A 12,035-nucleotide genomic window follows, 5' to 3' on the forward strand; every position below is an offset into this window, starting at 1 on the left:
AAATCCCTAGGCCTGTGGCACGGGAGATGGGTGTCTGCACCGGACAACTTCGCGAACCTCAACTGGGTCAAAACGCCGACGAGGTATCTGGGTGTTCCTCTCAATAGCTACAATAGTAGCGATGAATATTGGAGGAGCCAAGCCGATGAAATGAAACAAAAAGCGGACAGATGGAAGGGTGCGAAGCTGTCTATTTTTGCAAGGGCGACAGTCTGTAATATGTTTTTTGTCACCAAGTTATATTATGTCATGCAAGCGTTGTATTGCTCGAGAGCAAATGTGCAAAGGCTGCACAGTGTGTTTGCTGTTTTCATCTGGGGGTCAACATGGGAAAGGTGCAGCCGAACAAATTTGTTTAGAAGAGTGAAGGACGGGGGTGTGGGTTTGGCTCATCTTTTTGTGAGACAACTGGTAAACCAATTTTTGTTTTTTCGCGATGTGCGCCATCCTTTTCTGCGCGCCGTATGCCAGCTCAGGTTGAGCGGCGCTTTGCCGGCACATGTTGTTAGTACGGCAAGCGTTACCGGATCACTTCGTGGCTACTTTAAGGAAGTGGTCGAGAGCGTAAGATTTCTTTCTGTTCGATTTTCCATGGAATACCTTTGCGAAGTGAAAAGGAAAAGATTGTATAAAGATGCGTGCGACATTGTTTTCCCAGTGCCGTTATACAGAGCCATTTACAGTGGAGGGCCAGGACTTGATGTACTTAAACGTGTAAAATGCATGGAGGTGCCACCAGGGGTAAAAACCTTTTTTTTAAGCTTCACACCGGAACGCTCTCCGTGAAGACTTTCATGGAAGAGCGAGATTGTATCGTACCATGGGGAACGCATTGCTTGATCTGCAAAAAGCAGGAAACCATAGATCACGTTTTCTTGGAATGTTGGGAGGGCTTTTTTTTCTGGGACATCTTAAAGCGAACCCTGAAAAAAGAGTTACCGGTGGACCCCCAAGGGATAAGGTATCTGTCAATTAAGGATGATGACGGGGTTCCATATGATTTTATTATGTTGAACGCTCTCCACTGTATATGGCGGGCTCGTATGGCTGGGTACTATTGTGATCCTGACGCTAGGCCCGCTCGCGTTTATTTCAGAGAATGTATGTCGCGATTTATAGAAATACAGGAAATGCAGCAATGTGTTCCGGAATGGCTGTGGAGGCTAGAACCTCTTACAGCCATGGAGGAATTTTAAGTTGACAACGCCTGTCCAATAGAGCAAAAGGCTTTGTTGTACGGTGTGACTTTTCTTTCTTTTCTTTTTGTTAGTATTGCAATTGTGATACTGTAATGTGTAACCGGTAATACCGGTAATAATAAAAAAAACCGTGGCGCAATCGGTTAGCGCGTTCGGCTGTTAACCGAAAGGTTGGAGGTTCGATTCCTCTGGCTCGGCGAAACACCGACGAAACGATCCTTGAGCGAGGAGAAGCGGTACGCTTCACGTAAGGAAATAACGTAGGGTGAAGAGATTACAAGGGACAAATTGATGATCCAACAAGCGTTTGTCGAATACTACAAAGGATTGCTGGGATGCAGCGGCAAAAGTGAGGCCTCTTTACACGGTGAATTTTTGACACCAATGCCTACATTAGATAAAGTACGCGTTGAAATGCCAATTGGCTTAACCGAAATAGAAAGAGCAATAGACGATCTAAGTGAAGGGAAAACGCCGGGTCCAGGCGGACTTGGTGCTGCTTTTTATAAGGCGTTTAAGCATGACCTCTCGAAGGCTCTTTCGCGGCTCTTCACTAAGGCGTACGAAATAAAAGATGCACCACCATCCTTTAGAAGGTCGCATATTGTACTGATACCCAAAAGTGATGATCCAGTGAAGGTTTTATCGGTGAGTGCTTATCGTCCTATTAGCCTCACCAATGTAGATTATAAGGTGTTCATGAAGGTGCTAGCCAAAAGACTGCAGACTGTAATACAACTAATCGTAGGACCTCACCAAACGTGCGGCATAACGGGCAGAACAATAGGAACGAACATTCACACAGCGAGGAGCATCCTAGAATGCTGTGATGCATGGGACAGGAAAATCGCGATGTTACAATTAGACCTCGAAAAGGCTTTCGATCGTGTAGTGCATAACGTACTTTTTAAAGTATTGGAACATGTAAATATCGGGAATGTTATCTTAGAAGGTGTGAAAATGTCATACAAAAATTGTGAGGCTAACATTGTCATTAACAAAGAAGTCACTGAAAGTATTCATATTGCCAGGAGCGTTCGCCAGGGGTGTCCAATTTCTCCTTTATTGGTTGCTATTTACTTAGAGCCCTTTTGTTTGAGCATAATTCACAATAACAAAGTACGGGGTTTTAAGCTTATAATGGCCGAGGTCAAATTATTGTCTTATGCTGATGACATTGCCGTTTTCTGTTAAAACAGAGAAAGTATTGGCGAAGCTGTGAGAGTAGTCGACAAGTACTGCAAGTGGTCCGGTAGAGCAATAAACTGGGATAAATGTGTAGGTCTGGGGCATGGCACCTGGGAGGCAATGCCATATTTTTTCGAAAATGTGAAATGGAGGGACGCACCCACAAAGTATCTCGGGGTGCCACTAGAGGGATATAAAGATCCAGATGAATATTGGAAGGACGAAACAGAAATGCTGAGAGAGAAAGTAAATAAGTGGGGAGGGAAAAACTTCTCGTTATTCGCCCGGTCAACAGTCTGCAATATCTTTTCAGCAGCGAAAGTTTGGTACGTGCTTCAGGTGCTGTGCATGAATAGGCTAAACATTCAGAAGATACACAGAATCTTTGCCACTTTTGTTTGGGGATCCCAATGGGAATGCACGAGTGGTACAAATCTTTTTCGATCAGTGAGAGCTGGTGGGCTGGGATTGGCCCATTTGTTTGTAAGACAGATGGTGTCGAGGTTTACTTTTCTACGAGATCAGAGTCATCCATTCTTGCGCACCATGTTAGAAGTTAGACTATGCTGTTATGTACCTGAATTCATTGTATCGACTTCTTGTGCGGGGCGAATGGGTATACGTGGTTATCTGCGCGAAGTAGTATCGGCGTTCAGTATATTAAAGGTTCGTTTTTCTCTGCAGTATTTGTGGGAAGTTAAGAAAAAACGGCTGTATAAAGATCTTATCGACGTAATGATGCCAGAACCCTTGTATCGCACCATGTACGCAATCGGGCCCGGAACAGATGTCTTTAAAAGAATCAAAAGAATGGTAGTACGGCCATCAGCCAAGACCTTTTTTTTTCAGCTACATACTGGCACGTTGCCCGTGAAACCATGGCTAGAGGAAAAGGGCCTATTTGTTCCGTGTAGTACTAATTGCCTCTTGTGCCATAAGCCGGAACGTATTGATCACATATTTTTGGAGTGTTGGGATGCCGTATTTCACTGGGACATACTTCAGCGAACTTTAAAGAACGACCTCCCTATAACACCATACGGTATTCGTTTTCTGCCGGTTCAGTGTGAAAGTGGCATACCGCATGCTATGTTTATGTTGTTGAGCATGCATGCAATTTGGAAGACGCGTATGGCGGTGAGGCATGCGGATGTAAACGCACGCCCAGCCAGAGAATACTTTATAGAAAGTATAGCTCACACCAGGGATGTATATTGCGCAGGCGAAGAACAGCCGGAATGGCTACCCGTTCTGAATGACCTCATGTTATTATAATCATCCCCACGTCAAAGAAAGCGTGTTTGCCGTTTTTAAACATTTTTCAGTGTCATTTTTTTCTGTAAATGCTTTTTGTTCTGTTGTTCTTTACACGTGATGTACCAATCAGCGAATAAAAAAAAAAAGCCTGCGTGGTGCAAACGCATAGCGCGTTCGGCTGTTAACCGAAAGGTTGGAGGTTCGATTCCTCCTGGTGGCGAAACTTCTCTTCTTTATTTCTACTGATATATTTTCTGTGGTGTGTGCATACGGAGGAGCTTGCACCACGGCCGCCTCCGTGGCGCAATCGGTTAGCGCGTTCGGCTGTTAACCGAAAGGTTGGAGGTTCGATTCCTCCCGGTGGCGAAGCTTCCCTTTTTATTTATTCATACTGATATATTTTCTGTGGTGTGTGCATGCGAAGGAACGTGCGCCACGGCCGCCTCCGTGGCGCAATGAATTACACTTCCGGCCGCGAAAGCCTGCGGACGTGTTTTTCATGTGCTCCAACGGGGTGGTGTTAGCGGCCCAGTTTAGCCCCGGAAACAGGGGCGTCATGGAAGACAGCCAAGACTACCAAGTGCTCCTGCCTCATTTGCCGAAAGGTCGTATTGTTTTGAATACACTTTTTTTTTTTGCACGGTGACCTACGAGCAAGGCCGTACAGAGTTGAAGACTACCGGGATGCCCTTGGACGTTTGGAACTGCTGCCTGAGGTTGGCGCCTTAGGAGCATTTCAGATGAATCATGTGTGGGCTGTTGCGTTCAAGAGCCATGAAAGCATGAAGAAGTTGTTGACTTCGGGGAATATTACTGTGAAAGGCAGAAAATGTCTGGTAGTAGACCCGAACAACCAAGATGTCCGAGTGAAAATCCACTGGGTCCTCCCTAATGTGACGAACGACGACATACGTGTGGCCTTTGAGCCATGCGGCGAGGTTATGGAAACGACAAAGGAACGCTGGCGTGTCCTTGGCATTTCTGAGAAAGGTACGACAACGCGCGTGCTGAACCTCAAGCTGAAGGCCGGGGTCACGACTGAAGATATTCCATATCAAGTACGTGTCGCTGGGGAGCCTGCTCTCGTAGCTATTCCAGGCAAGGCTCCACTTCGCTTGCGCTGCCAGGGTAAAGGGCATATCCGCCGCGACTGCCGGATTCCGCGATGCTCACGGTGCCGACGATTCGGCCATGACGAAAGCGAGTGCGTGCCCACGTACGCAAATATAACGGGCCACAGAAAGGACGCTGACATATTGGATAATATCATGGACGAGGCTGAAGCTGAAGAAGCAGCTGCCACGGTGACGAAGGAACAAAAACCTGCGGAAACGCCTCCGGCAGCGGTACAACAACGTGAGCCAGCTATTGAAACAATAACGTGTGAAAAAAATCTGGCCGGTGCAAACAGTGACGCCGTGCACAACAAAATGAATGGAAAATGTCATCAAGGGAAACATTCTAGTGAAGCTATGGTGACGTCGCCAAATGAAACACCGACAGTGCAGTGTCAAACAATGGAAGGTGTTGTAGAGGCGTCGGCAAAGCGCATGCACAGCGACAGTGTCGGCGAACCGGACCATCTGGGTGGTGCCGGGGGGGGGGGGCGCCGCCTTTGAAAACGGCGTTCACGAGACGAACGTCGTTAAAGCCGAAACCAAACATTCCTCCTGATAGACGCCCGGTGGATAAACCGCCGAAATAAAGGCGGGGATCCGCTTCCCCTTGGTGAGTGAGCAAGATGGCACCGAATAAGCGACGCCGCCTAGACGATGCTGTCCCGTCCAGCTACCGAATTTCGGTTGAGGTAGCAGACGACGGGCAGCGAGTTCATCCTGACCCACTACTGCCACAACAGAGTGAAGACTCCACTGCATCCTTGACTTCTGGGGTAAACACTGCCCGATCCGAGTGCTCTTCACAAATTAAGGACGAAAAACTTGCTCTTCCCTTACGTGTTGCCACTTTGAATGTACGGGGATTGGCGACTAAGAAACGGCAAAATCAACTTAATCGACTTTTTCTGGAAAATAACTTGTACATAGTAGCCGTGCAAGAGATAAAGATAGAAAGTGAGGAGCAGACGGATCGAATGGTGGGAACTTTTCGAAGGCACTTCAATGTTTGTGTTAGCCATGCTATAGGCACCTCTGGGGGTTGTGCAGTTTATATAAGGAACAACGTGGGCATTGAAGGTGAAAAAGTAGTTGCGTCAGAGGCGGGACGGTTGCTTGTTGTTGACTTTTCGTACTGCGCAAGGCAAAGGCGTGTTATCTGTATATATGCGCCAAACATCAATTATGAGCGTGTTGTTTTGTTTGAAGACTTAGAACGATTTTTAAAAAGTGATAAATACTTAATGGTGCTTGGTGATTTTAATTGTGTATGTTTGGCTGAAGATCGAGCCAAGAACACCCCTGTACGAGATAAAAGTTCGCGAGTGCTTGTTTCACTGCTCCAGGAATATTATTTAGAAGACCTCGGTTATTTATTGTCAAAAGGAAGTAGCCCTATCTATACCCATTACCAGCGCGGAAGGTGTGCTAGGCTGGATAGAATCTATGTCACAGTTGACCTTGCAAGGGATTGTGGCCACTATGAAGTGAAACATGTGTCTTTCAGCGACCATAGCCTTGTCATGACTACACTAGGAAGCAACCTCAGAAAAAGCCGTTTTGATTCGGCTTTGTGGAAGTTCAACGTGAAACTTTTGCAAGATGAAAAATTTATGGAGTGTGTAACAAAAAGACTTAAACAAATGACATCCAAAGGGCCACACGGGTGGGTAGCTGAGTGGGAAAACATTAAGAACGACGTCAAGATTATTGCGATTGAAAGGGGAACCATTATTAGTCAAAAGCAAAAGTGTAATGAAAAAGAACTCCAGTGCCAACTCGATTTTCTTATATGTATGGAAAGCGGCAATCCCGGCATGTATATAAAAGCAATTCACGATGTGAAAAGCAAACTAGAAGTAATTGCAATCGAAAAGTACAGAGCAGCAGTGATAAGGGCACGAGCCGAAAAGATATGGTTGGGTGAAACGCCCAACAAGCGAGCGATGTGTGACGAAAGAAAATACGCGGCTCAAAAGGAAATACGACAGATCAACTACCGTAACGAACAGACATCAGACAGGAGTAAAATTGAGCAGGCATTTGTCGAACATTACAGCGAATTATTTGCGAATAAAAAAGGCGATAGAACTGGGCTGAGAACCGAGGTTATTAATCTAATGCCTAAGCTCGATGAAGAATGTAAGGCGCGATTAGAACAGCCAATAAGTATAGATGAAGTGAAAAGTGCCATAAAAGAATTAACTCCAGGAAAAACACCTGGGCCGGACGGAATAGGAGCAGCCTTTTACAAAATATTCATTGAAGAAATCAGCCCAATTTTGCATAGCGTTATTAGCAAAACCTATGAGGAAAAACGGTTACCGCCTTCCTTCCGCGCTGCCCATATTGTTTTGATACCGAAGACAGATGATCCAACTAGACTGTTATCAGTAGGGGCCTATCGCCCAATAACTCTTACAAATGTGGACTATAAGATCTATACCAAAGTTTCAGCTAAACGTTTGCAAAGCGTTATTATGCTTCTCGTTGGACCGCACCAGACGTGTGGAATAGAAGGACGTTCGATATGTACAAATGTGCATGTAGCCCGCAGCGTTCTGGAATGTTGTGATACCATCTCGGGAGGAGTTGCTATGTTACAACTCGATCTCGCCAAGGCTTTCGACCGTGTCGCACACGTAGTTCTTTTCTCTGTGCTTGAACATGTCAATATTGGCAAAGTGTTATTAGAAGGTTTAAACATGGCTTATAATGATTGTACTGTGCGCATCATGGTTAACAAGAACCTCACCCAGAGTATTGACGTCCGGTCATCTATAAAACAAGGATGTGCGTTGTCATCGCTGCTTTTCGCTCTTTATCTTGAACCCTTCTGCCTCAGTCTTATTAATAATGAAAAAGTACATGGTTTCAGGCTTCAGACGCATCATGTGAAAATCCTTGCCTACGCTGATGATGTAGGAATCTTTTGCACTGACCGTAATAGCATAGAAGAAGCCATAAGCGTCACCAAAGGTTTTTGCAAACAGACAGGTTCCGCGATAAACTGGGAAAAAAGTGTCGGTTTCTGGCACGGAATATGGGACTTTAAACCAGAAAGATTTGCGACCATCACGTGGGCAAGAAGTCCTTCTACGTATTTAGGCGTGCCTCTCGAGCAATATAAACAAACTGCAGATTACTGGGATGACCTGACGCCAAGGGTGAAGGAAGAAATTGGAGGGTGGCAAGGCCGCGAATTATCGATGTTTGCTAGGGTCAGTGCGTGCAATGTTTTTTTGATTGCCAAAGTGTGGTATGTGTTGCAGTTTTTGTCAATGTCACGCGTCAACGTGCAGAACCTGCACCGAATATTTGCGGTTTTTATTTGGGGCTCCAATTAGGAGAGAATCAGCCGCACTAATCTGTTTCGCCCAGTGAAAGACGGAGGCCTCGGCCTTTCTAATCTGTTCATCCGACAAATTGTGTCGCGTTTTATATTCCTGCGGGACACGAGAGACCCGTTTTTGAGAGCGATGATGCAAATGCGCCTTAAGAATGTATTGCCCGAATTTGTTGTCTAGTGCGGCTGCAATCGACTGTGGTGTAAAAGGTTACCTCACGGAATTAGTCACGTCGTTTAGGATACTTAAAACACGCATCTCATTCGAGTACCTCAGCCTTGTACCGAGAAAGAAACTATATAAAGATTTAATCGATGTAATGATGCCAGTACCTTTATACAGATCGCCAAATATTGCAGGCCCAGGGCAAGATGTATTAAAAAGAGTTCGAAAAATGACTGTTAGAGGAGCTGTTAAAACATTCTTTTTCAAATTACACACAAACACACTCCCTGTAAAAACATGGCTTGATGAAAAGGGAAAATTTGTACCGTGGACAACAAACTGCCTTTTGTGAAAGAAACCAGAAACAATCGAACACACGTTCATTGATTGTGTGGATCCAGTCTTTTTTTGGGATGTTTTGCAACGAACCATGAAGAAAGAGTTACCGATAACACCACACGGAATTCGATATCTCTCAGTACAGAATGCAAACAGCTTCCCCTATGACATGATCACGATACTGGGGCTACATAGCCTTTGGATCACGAGAATGGGAGTCAGGCGCGCAGACCCCAAGGCAAAGTCAGCCAGAGAAAACTTGATAGAGAGCATAACCTACATGCGCGAGGTATATAGTACTTTAACCGAGCCACCAAATTGGATTTGGGTACTTGATGAGTTGGTACGAATGAAAATTTTTTATTTAACCACACTGGTCAAGCAGACCAAGGTGGGTTTTATGTATGTACATGCCTTTTCTGAATAAAAGTTAAAAAAAAAAGTGGCGCATCATTCTGCTTCCGGCAGCCGAGCTGAGCGGTCAGCAGAATCATGGGCTCCATTGGAGCAGCGACAGCGGCCACTTTTGGCCGCGGAAACAGGCTCAACGATGATAAGGATTATGCTTTTATTTTGCCGCAGCTGCCTAAAGGACAACTGGTGATTAACACCGTCTTTTTGCACGTTGATGTACGTGCGAGGCCGTACAAGGTGGAGGATTTCAGGGATGCCCTTCTGCCGACGGGCCTGCTGCCGGACGTGGTATGCATAGGGGCGTACCAAATCAATCACGTCTGGGCAGTGACCCTCTGCGATGCAACTGCAACGAAAAGGCTGCTTGCCCTGAAGGAACTTCAAGTGAAGGGACGACGGTGCCTCATCATTGACCCGCAGGACCAACAGGTGAAGCTTAGGCTTCACTGGCTGCTCTACGGCGTTGCCGACGAGGACGTCCGGACGGCTTTCGCGGCTTTCGGCAAGGTGGAGGAGGTGAGCCGGGAATGGTGGCGCGTTGAAGGCATGGGAACCAAGACCTCAACCACCAGGACCGTCCTTCTCAAGCTGAAGGCCAGCATGAAGGTGGAAGACCTCCCCCATCAGATCCGCGTCGGTGGAGAGTTAGCCTTGGTCGTCGTTCCCGGTCGACCGATGCAGTGCCTGCGCTGCCACGGCACGGGACACGTCCGCCGTGAGTGCAGAGTACCGCGTTGTACCCGGTGCAGACGTTTCGGCCACGTCGACGCTGAATGCGTGAAGTCCTATGCCGCTGTGACAGGCCCACCAGTGAATAATGTTGCGGCAGAGCACCTCATGGATGTGGCCGAGGCGGAGGACGCGGCTAAAGGAACCGGTGACATGGTGTCGACAGAGACAAGTAGTGGGACGACGATTCTGGAGGTAGACGGCAACGCGGCTGAGGCTACTCAGAAGCCGAGTAGGACGGAACGGGATGCTACGACCCAGGGGCAGGCGACGGGAAACGTCAGTGAAGACGCAACTGACGACGCGACCGCACTGCAGCAGGACGAGGGCGTCACCGACGACGACCGTACTGGGGCTCTTGCTGCCTCCGTCAAGCGCACCCACGACCAGACGAAGGACCGCGAGGATCGGGCACCCAGCACCAGTGAGGGACCACCGACGAAGACGCCTCATGGGAGGCGGATGGGCTACAAGCCAAAGCCCAATGTACCGCCTGAAAGGAAGCCTGCCGACAAAGCGGCCACGTCTAAGGACACCAACAAACCGGGAGGTCCCGGAGGCGGCTAGCCGAGGGCTAGTCGTGAGCGGTAAGCACCATGCTCCGGGCCTACTTTACTCTTCTTTTAGATCAAGATGGCTCAAATACCGTCCCTGAGGATTGCCACATTAAACGTGAGAGGGCTGGCGGCTAGTCGTAGGCAAAGTCAGGTCCTACGTTTGGTCACTGACCACGACATAGACGTACTAGCCGTCCAGGAAACTAAGGTTGAAGGAGAGGAGGTGACCGGGAGCATGGTGCGACGTTTCACGACTAGGTATTTTGCGGTGGTTAGCCATGCTGTAGGCACGGCTGGAGGGTGCGTTCTTCTTGTGAAGAAGCTGCCTGGACTGCAGATTCAAGGTACTTTTTCGTGTCAGTCAGGAAGGATTGTTCTCTGTGATATTGTTATGTGTGATGCTGAATTCCGCGTCATATGGGTATATGCGCCGAATTCAGTAGATGAGCGCGTCCGTTTTTTTTTTCGAACCTTACACAATATGTTTGTTGTAATATGCGCGTGATGATGTTAGGGGACTTTAATTGTGTGTTGAGTGCTGGAGATAGTAAGTGACTTTTACACGTTTTCAGGGCAGCAGCCATGCGCGTTTGGACCAAATGTACATTTCATTGGATATAATTCCAAGATGCCACGGTTACTGTGTAGTACCAGTGTCGTTTTCAGATCACTGCCTTGTGAAATGTAACGTAGGTATAATGAAAAAGAGACATGTATTTAAGTGGGATATGTGGAAACTGAATGCCTTGTTACTAAATGACCAGCCCTTTTTACAGGTAGTACGGGATGCGATTAATGAATTTCAATGTGATGCTGCGGGAACAATCGTCGAGAAGTGGGAATATTTTAAAGAAAAGATTAAAATGAAAGCAATGGAAAGATCCAGTTGTAAAAAATTCGAGAAGGAAATGAAAGAAAAGGGTTTCAGAACACTGCTTGGGCAGCTGCTAATGCTTGAGTGCAAAGAGCCTGGTGCGTACAAAGATGATGTGCGAAACGTCAAAGAAAAACTTGAACTGTTTGACAAGGAACGCTATCAAGGAGCCATCGTGCGAGCACGAGCGGATGCACTAGCGGCAGGGGAGACGCCCACTAAAAGGGCGCTCGGCTTAGAGTAGGCGTATGGACGAAGAAACCATGTCGATCAGATCTTAGTGAACGGGAATGTCGTTGAAGACAGTGATAACATTCGTCAAGCCTTCTTTGAGTACTACCAGTTGCTTTTTGCATTTCAGGAAGCGAATGTTGAGGGTTTTAAAGCAGGTTTTCTGCATTGCATGCCACGTTTGAGCGATGACGTAAAAAAGCGATGAGAGGAAAAAATAAGGGAGAGAGAAGTCGAAAAGGCAATCGACGATTTGAACTTGGGTAAATCACCGGGACCTGATGGACTCAGCGCGGGTCTATAAAAAGCTTTTAAAAGAGAGCTGGCGCCTTTGCTTGCGCATGTATTTAATGACGCATACGAAAAGAAGTCATTACCACCTTCCTTTGGAAAAACGCACACCATTCTAATACCGAAGAGCGATCAAATAGACAAACTCAGATTCGTGTCATCCTACAGACCGATTTGACTAACAAACGTCGATTATAAAATATTTATGAAGGTTTTAGCTAGCAGGCTTCACGGCGTCATCAAGGAAATAGTCGCAGACCATCAAACTTGTGGCATCAAAGGGCGATCTATTTTTTCAAACATCCATAAGATGCGATGTGTGCTCGAGT

The 12,035-nt window shown here is 46.8% G+C and overlaps 1 non-coding gene across 1 annotated transcript; it reads left to right on the forward strand.

Moving 5' to 3' along the window:
* Positions 1 to 3,936: 3,936 nt before the first annotated feature.
* On the forward strand, positions 3,937 to 4,010 carry TRNAN-GUU (transfer RNA asparagine (anticodon GUU)). The gene has a single exon. It is a non-coding gene; the product is annotated as a tRNA-Asn (tRNA).
* The last annotated feature ends 8,025 nt before the right edge of the window (positions 4,011 to 12,035 follow it).

The sequence above is a fragment of the Dermacentor variabilis genome, chromosome 1 (assembly GCF_050947875.1).
Source record: "Dermacentor variabilis isolate Ectoservices chromosome 1, ASM5094787v1, whole genome shotgun sequence".
Classification (NCBI taxonomy): domain Eukaryota; kingdom Metazoa; phylum Arthropoda; class Arachnida; order Ixodida; family Ixodidae; genus Dermacentor; species Dermacentor variabilis.